Source organism: Adiantum capillus-veneris, chromosome 12, assembly GCF_014529385.1.
Source record: "Adiantum capillus-veneris isolate H3 chromosome 12, ASM1452938v2, whole genome shotgun sequence".
In the NCBI taxonomy this organism is placed as follows: domain Eukaryota; kingdom Viridiplantae; phylum Streptophyta; class Polypodiopsida; order Polypodiales; family Pteridaceae; genus Adiantum; species Adiantum capillus-veneris.
The window spans coordinates 51,227,982-51,236,421 of NC_140942.1; the positions used below are offsets into that span (position 1 = coordinate 51,227,982).

Below are 8,440 nucleotides of genomic sequence, written 5' to 3' on the forward strand. Positions count from 1 at the left end.
ACTCATCCCATTGTTTTTCTTCCTGCTCACTTAATCGAATTATGTCTCCATTGGCCATTTTTTCCGAAAAAATAAAATCCGCGAGAGCTGGCATGTAACCATGATGCCTAAACTTATGTGCCAAGTCATCAATATTGTTTCCCCTTGTGAGACGGATAGCTTCGTGACCATGAAGTCGGCACAAGGGAACCCAAGGAAGTGGTTCCTCACGTTGAATAACCTTATGCTTGGCCATCCAATTCTCCAAGAACTTTGTGTCGAGCTCAACATATCTGCCCATCGCCTTGACAACTAGCTGGGAAGATTGCAACCCCTCTTGGGTCGCAGCTCTCACAACCTTGACTAGATCAGTTTCGACACCTTGCGAGCCCTCTTCGATGACCCTTTAGGAACTTTGAATGTATTCAGTCAAGATATTCAACAACAACAATTAAACATAAAGTACTTACAGCTCTCCCAAACTCATTTTTAGCGTCTCTTTTTGTACCCGGATATGGTATTAGATTCACAAGTTTGAGTCGGTTTAGTCTCATAGGTCATTTTGGCCACTTGAAGACGCTAATTTATCATTTCATCTCTCTCTCTCTCTCTCTCTCTCTCTCTCTCTCTCATTGTATGAGTGATCACACAAATCCCACAAAATACTAGCTAGTAGAACTCCCAAATTCATTTTTTAGCATCTCTTTTTGTACCGAGACATCGTATTAGATTCACAAGTTTGTGTCCGTTCGGTCTCATAGATCATTTTGGCCACTTGAAGATGCTATATATCATTTCATGTCTCTCTCTCTCTCTCTTCTATCTCCCATTGTAGTACTCCCAAATTCAATTTTTAGCTTCTCTTTTTGACCCAGACATCGTATATCACAAGTTTGTGTCTATTTGGTCTCATGGGTCGTTTTGACAACTTGAAGACGTTAATATATCATTTCATCTCACCAGAGTTCAACCCGAACATCAGGTAGATCTTTAAGCTCTCTTGGGATAGTTTCCTACGATGTTAACTACTTCTTCTTCTTCTTATTCTTCTCTCTCTCTCTCTCTCTCTCTCTCTCTCTCTTTGCTTACCAGGTTTAGGGTGGGTCGACAAACTTGCCTCTATGCGCAGGAGATCAGAGCACCGGAGGAGTTCGACGCGACCTTGCATGGCCTTTGGACTCACACGCTGCTTTTAAAAAAGCCACTCTACAGACATGCCCGACCCTAATTAGCCTATATTATTTAGTTTTTAAAACTCTTCAAAAGCAGCGAGCAGTAGCGCCGATATTGAGTTTTTAAAACTCTTCAAAAACAAAGAGCAGACTTCTAAAGAAAGCAACCAACTAATTGCATTCTCGACGTGTTGTGGCGGGTCTCGCCACTCCCCTCGTGCGTAATGATCACACAGACCGTGCGTTCCAGATTTCCAGCGGGCTCTCCAAAAAAATCTTGCGATTAGCTGGCCCTGGCGAACTGCAGCTCCAAGGTCTTGCTCGCGAGCGCAACTGCTACGTCGTCATCCAGCTCTTGCAGAGCAGTGGCCATCGATCACGGGTACACAAGCTGCATGTTCGTTTTTTATCAACATCTTGACGTTAGCTGGCTGCGCACACACACACACACACACACACAGAGATGAAATGAAAGGATATATTAATGTCTTCAACATGGGATATATATATATATATATATATATATATATATATATATATAGAGAGAGAGAGAGAGAGAGAGAGAGAGAGAGAGAGAGAGAGAGAATGTGTATCCTAACCGGAACTTAGAGAGAGAGAGAGAGAGAGAGAGAGAAATGAAATGAAATGATATATTAACATCTTCAATAAGAGCGCGCGCGCGAGAGAGAGAGAGAGAGAGAGAGAGAGAGAGAGAGAGAGAGAGAGAGAGGAGGTGTGAAAGGTGGGAGGCGACAACGCTACCAGCGGCAGCCATGGTGAACCCCCTCGTCAAGCCCAGGATTTTGAAGAAGTGTGTAAAGAAGTTCAAGCGTGCCCAGAGTGATCGCAAGATCTGTGTCAAGCCAAGCTGGCGTAGACCAAAGGGTATTGATTCACGTGTCAGGAGGAAATTCAAAGGGTGCATTTTGATGCCTAACATTGGCTATGGCTAAAACAAGAAGACAAGGCATGTGTTACTGAATGGTTTCACAAAGTTTTTGGTGCACAATTCTGCTGAACTGGACCTTCTTATGATGCACAATAGGAAGTTTTGTGCTTAGATTGCTCACAATGTTTCCACTTTGAAGTGGAAATCAATTGTGGAGCGAGCCGCTCAGATCAAAATTGCAGTTACCAATGGTTCTGCGAGGCTTTGTAGTCAGGAGGATGAGTAGGTGCTGCCCGGTCCTAATGATCACAGCATTAAGGATGAGATACTTTAAGAAATTTTGGAATTGTAATTTTGTGTTTGTGACAGCCATGCTTTATTGTACTGGTTTTGGAATATTCAATATCAATGATCATCTTCTCGAAAAAAGAGAGAGAGAGAGAGAGAGAGAGAGAGAGAGAGAGAGAGAGAGAGAGAAATGAAATGAAGTGATATATTAACATCTTCAATAGGCCATACGAGTGGACTTCTACCCTAATGCGCCATTACCTTCGAAGGCGAAAATGACCTATGAGACCAATCCACTACAAACTAGTGAAAGAGAGAAACAGTACTAGAGATTTAAAGGGTGTGTATCAAGAACCTAACGGGTTCATATACAAAAGGGCAGAGTTTACCTTAAACAATAGATAGTAGCCCATTCTTCCCTAAATAGATTACGGTGTTATGAATCAAGGCCTTTGCCTTCACCTTTTGCTATAGAGAAAAAGAGAGAGAGAGAGAGAGAGAGAGAGAGAGAGAGGGAGAGAGAGAGAGAGAGAGAGAGAGAGAGAAATGAAATGTTATATTAACGTCTTCAAAAGCCCAAAGTGACCTATGAGACCAGAGCGTTACAATGTGGTGGATCCGATACAAAGTCAGAGTAACAAAATGAGAGAGAGAGAAAGAGAGAGAGAGAGAGAGATGCCATAGTTATTTCAATTGTGCTTAATTGGTAATTTTCTCTTCCAGATCTTGTGCTCTTTCATCAAAACATGGAGAAGGATTGCTTAGAAGGCATCACTCGCTCGAATGCAAGGGAAGTTACTCAATTTGTTAATGGCTTCTTAGGTTCGGATCGATACACACGCACCATACTCAAGAGTAACATCGCCTTCATGGGAAGCTTTGGGAGTGGACATACCCGGACACAGAGTTGCATTGTATAGTTGGGCACAAGAGAAATTTTTGACCTCGAAGATTTCCTTATCGCAAGAGAAGCATGGCCATGATAATGACAAGGTGTCCTCTTCAATATGAAATTTGCAGGATGAACAGGCTCTTATCCAAAGCAAGCCACCAACCAAGCAACAAGCACCTCTCTCTCAGCCTCCCCCAGCAATTTTGATCCCAAAGAATGCTCAAGAGAAGTCCTTTCTTAGAAAGAATTATAATTGGGAACACGGCAGATATAACAAAAATTTAGAGAATATCCGAAAATGGGCTGAGAGTGGTCTGGGTATATTCACTATAGAAAAGTTCATAAATGCTGACCTAAGTAAAGACAAGGAGATGAGAGAACAGATCGAAGACTTTATACGGTGCAAAAGGAAGACATTGATATCTTTTGGAGGCACTGGGGACAAAGATGGTGAGTACATGTCAAGAAAGTCATCTTTCAAAAGCTAAATCAGCACAGACGCTATTTGCGATTAAAAGCTATGTCATGGAGGACAAAGAAAATCAAACTCAAGATAGCTTAGATAGTATGGAAGCACCAAGAAGCCTTGTTCATAATCAAAAGGGATACCAACGGAGTGTGAGTCCTCCTAAAAGTGTCGCAACCATGGATGATGAGTGTTATGTTCATGTAGGATCTCATGAACTGGTCTCCATCATGGGCTCATCTCAAAGCCTCTCACATGAGAACATCAGTTGTAGATATGGCTTGTTTCCTCAAGGTGTGCAACAATAGTATGTCCTTATTCTTTTCTTAGATGGAGATACCAAGGAGATTGCCATTGATACAATCTTTTCAAAGTCTTGCGATGGAAAAACCTATGCAAAGTGGAAGGTGGAAATAGAATCTATCAACAACCAAGATGCACATGGATGTTATATCCCTGGAAGCGTTATGCAGGTGTCATGTTTGCATGTTGTAAGTATCTCTTTTGAATGTGATATCCAATGTACAATTGTTTTAAAAAATGAGAGCTTTAAACTGACAAAAAACACCTTGTGTTTAGGGACAAGTCATAGAAGTTCCTATTGTGTATTTAAAAATGCTTGAAAGTAAATCCTCCTTGGAATTACTTGTAAGTCTCACCTTTTCTTTGGATTTGAATTTCAATTAAGTTCTCTTTTTTGGGACTATTACTAAGGTAGTTTCAGCCTTCCAAGGAGGACAACCCTTCCTTCTCTTCACAACAACGCTCAAGTGTGCACTCAACCACCAACAAAGGTGCAAAGGAGTGCTATGAAACACCAATAGAGGTAGTCCGTTCTTCTCAGTTTTATTTTAATTTTGCTTACATAGACCTAAGTTTCTAAAGACCACATTTTTACATTTCAAGGCTAGTAACACTCCAAACGGGTCATCCACATACATGCAATCGAGCAGCATATCTCCTGAGTATAAGCTGGGACATCCACAAAAAACTAAGGAGGTCAATGTGTAGCCTTTATTTTTTTTATACTTTGATTTTAATTTAGCAATCTTGTTCCCTCTACAATGTCTTTTTTCCACTCCCCTAGGTTACAGTGCTACCTATTAATGGATCTTTCACAAAATTCCAATTACCATCCTCTTGTGGCAAGAATGATTCTTGGCATGACAACGTTATTGATCAGGTTTGCTCAGTAGAGTTGTAAGGTTTTGTACATTGAGATTTTGTAGCAAATTTTAAAGTATTCAAGAAATTGTTTGGAATATTTATCTACTTTGTATATTTGTGTTTATAGAATTTTGGGAATGACTCTCCTCTAACTGCAAATTTACCTATTGACTTGGATCATTCAAACGAAGAAGTAAGAGAGGTAAATTGTGATCTTTTCCACAAAACCAATCACATGCGATTCCTCAAATTGGCTATGTTTAATGATGTTGGTGTGTAGTCAACATGGAAGATGTTTGATATGGTGGAAACAAGTGAAGACCATGGCATTTCAATCATCAAGAATTTTGTAAGGACTTCTTTGTATTATTGATTACGTCATGGGTTGAGACCTACTTTTTTGCTTATAGATTATAGTTAATATAGGTGTTTAAACATGCATTGGTAGACCTTGATGACAAAGGTGATATGGAGATATCTGGAGGGGTAAAATTCTTTGGTTTTTCCTCTTATTGAGCTAAATCTTGTGACTTGCATGCTAATATCAATTTTATTTTAGAATGATGATGCTACACCACCCATTAAAATATCAAAAAAGAAGCCAAAGGTCATGTGCTTAAATGAGCTTGTGGTAAGTGTCTTAAACTCAAAGTGTGAAGAAGTTTTTTATATCTATTAATGGTGTTTGAATGATACCTATATGTTCGCGTATAGTGTGGAAACAAAGATAAAGGAAATATACCCTCAAAGAAAAAGGTTAGAGACTGGTGATTTGATGTCATTAAAGGACGTCTCCCTTGAAAGGGATCAAGAAAATCTTGTTTTTGCAGGCTTTGAAGGATCTCACAAACAAGAAATCATCTAGCAATGACTCTGTCATTTCAAGGGTCTCCTCATTGTCAATTCTTTGGTAGAGACTTTAAATCTCTATTTTGTAATGATTTTGAGATGGAATGGTCTTTGCAGCGTGAAGCAAGAGAAAATGGAAAAGCTAAAAGAGTTTCCAAAGTTCCTGCTAGATACAAAGAGAACACCTCTACCCTGGTACAAGCCCTTTTCTTGGTATACTGATCTAATCAAGCATTTTGAGGGTTGTGAAATTTTTTATTTATTGCAGGTTTGCAACTCTAAAAAGAGGAATTTTAATCCTTCTCATAACAAAGTCACATTATCTCCTCATGTATTGCTACTAACATCTTTGGTCTTGTAAATGAGCACGTTGCATTGCAAATTCAATAGATTTTTTATGAAGGTCCTTACATGAGTGTGACATAACTTTTGTAGAATAAGGCACTTAAGAAGACAACAAAAGAAGCGATAGCTTTGAAACTGATGGGAGAGCACAACATAGACCTCATGTATAGGCGACTAGCTGACTTTTTAAAAGAGCTGCAACAGACTACGCCAAAGGAATCATTTGATTTCAAGAAAGAATGCCAAGATTCAGCGGCATTGGATGTTTTAGTGTCTTGGGCCATTGGGCAAAACAGGATTAAGTTTAAAGACACTAATGCTAAAGATATGGGTCAGAATGAAGTTGAACTTGTTTAAATCAAGTTGCTATGGAACATTGGTTATATATGTTGTCTCTATTTTGACAAATTTTTTGGCCAGTTTGGCATGTAATGCGCAAGCGCATATCCGAATTATAAAGCTATAAAAGCTTTTGTGGGACAATTTATAATCGATATGATTTCAAAGCATTATTGCTCTTGTTGCGGTCTTGAATGTTTTGATGTATGTTAATTGATTGGCCACTATTAGCAATTTTCATACTATAGAACTATCCATAGAAGATGTTTGATTTGAGGTTATCTCCATAATTTGGATACTGCTATGCGTACAAGATAGAGATTCCTTTCAATATATGATAAATTTATAGCTATGAAACTACATTAGAGGTGTTGAATGTTTCTAACATGTAAACTTTTTAAGTGTGAATAATATCGCTACAAAAAGATTATATGTGAGAATACGATCCTTTTGTCATCGTGAAGTGAAAAAGATATACCCTATTCAAATTTTTTCCATGACGGTGACAATTAATGTCTCTCTTTTGCATAGATAATTAGGGCAAGGTTCCAATGTATTAAATTTTTCCACTAGTTTTCTACCTATCCAATGTATTAGTTAGCTTGTAAAAAATTACAACTTAAGAATGAAAAATTTTAAATGTCAAAAGTGGATTTACACTTAAGATTGATAATTCTCTCGGTTAAGAATGGAAATATTTATCATTATAAGATGTATGAGTGAAAAAAAAATTCATCAGAACTATAAAATGTAGAATGAAAATTTTTTGAGCTGCTAATTTTTACCTACTTTGCAGTACAATCTTTAAGAGCCTCGATTGGAAAAAATTCACACCATGAACGTGCAAGGCCTTGAGTGCAAATTATTTTCATATTGTGTTTTGGTTTTTACATGCCATAGGACCAACAAATATTATACATTAGTAATTTTTTCTCGTATGAATAGCAGAAAGATAAGAATAATTATGAGCTTGATTATTTTTCATGTCAGTACTTTATTTTGCAAGAGATTTATTCCCACTTTGAGGATAAGAAAAATTGATGCATGGTCTAAAAAATAACCATTGGGAAAAAAAAAAGGAACTAAGAAAAATAATTCACACTTCTTAGGTTTTTAACACATTAGGGTGGAAAAAGGATCTTTTTATCAAAGTGAGAAAATGTCTAAAACTTGTAGTGTGTGATTGGGGGCAGCGGACCGCCGGCCCCGAGCGGAAGCTCATGATGTTATGCACAGTATGAAAAATAGTGAGAAAAACTCCATATTCTTATATGAGAAAATTTCTTAATCCTCTTATGTCTCAGCTTGAAGGAACTGTGGCCCCAATTTTGAATATATAAAGGCGTGTCCTCACTACGCATTGTCACGCAAGCAAACTTTGCCGGCTATTCTCAATATTCTAGTTCTCTACCCCCGACTCAAGAATGGCTTGTTTCATGCTGGCGGCAGTTAGCCGAAGTTGCTGATGAGTGGCAGGGATTCTAAAACCTATTGGGCAGGTCAGTGTGTAAACCCCGTCCCCCTCGTCCCAAGATGGGACGGATGGGGTTTTGGGTGTGTGTCCAAGAGCCGGTTGACAAATCAAAACAGCCCCATTGAGAGGTGAGGGAGAAAGAAAAAATCCGCCTGGAAATTTACAAAAAATCATATAAAAATGCAAACAAAATCATGTTTATTTTGCAAATTTTCCTACTTGGATCTTTTTTTAAGGGATTTATGTATATCTCTTAACTTTCCAGAACGCCTATTTACTTGATTAACCCAACATCATTTTCGATAAATTTGAAAGGGAAGAAAAAGTTTTTGCCAAATCATTGTTTACAAGGCCACATCAATATCGTTAAATAAATTACTTAAATAACAGGAGGAGGGCAGTAGGAAATGAAAACAAAGAGAGGTGCAAGGGCATGCATAACTAATATGCCAGTAAATCGCTTGAGACTTGAACAAAGAACATGAAGGCAATTGCAAAGGCATAAATAGGCAAGGAAGGCAATGGTCATATGAAGCATTGGTATCCGTTCTTCTATCAAATAACACTTCCTCATGCATGG

General features: G+C 38.4%; 1 pseudogene; it reads left to right on the plus strand.

Annotated features, from left to right (window-relative positions):
• Positions 1-1,908: 1,908 nt before the first annotated feature.
• On the plus strand, positions 1,909-2,459 carry LOC147445733 (large ribosomal subunit protein eL32z pseudogene; annotated as a pseudogene).
• Positions 2,460-8,440: the final 5,981 nt, after the last annotated feature.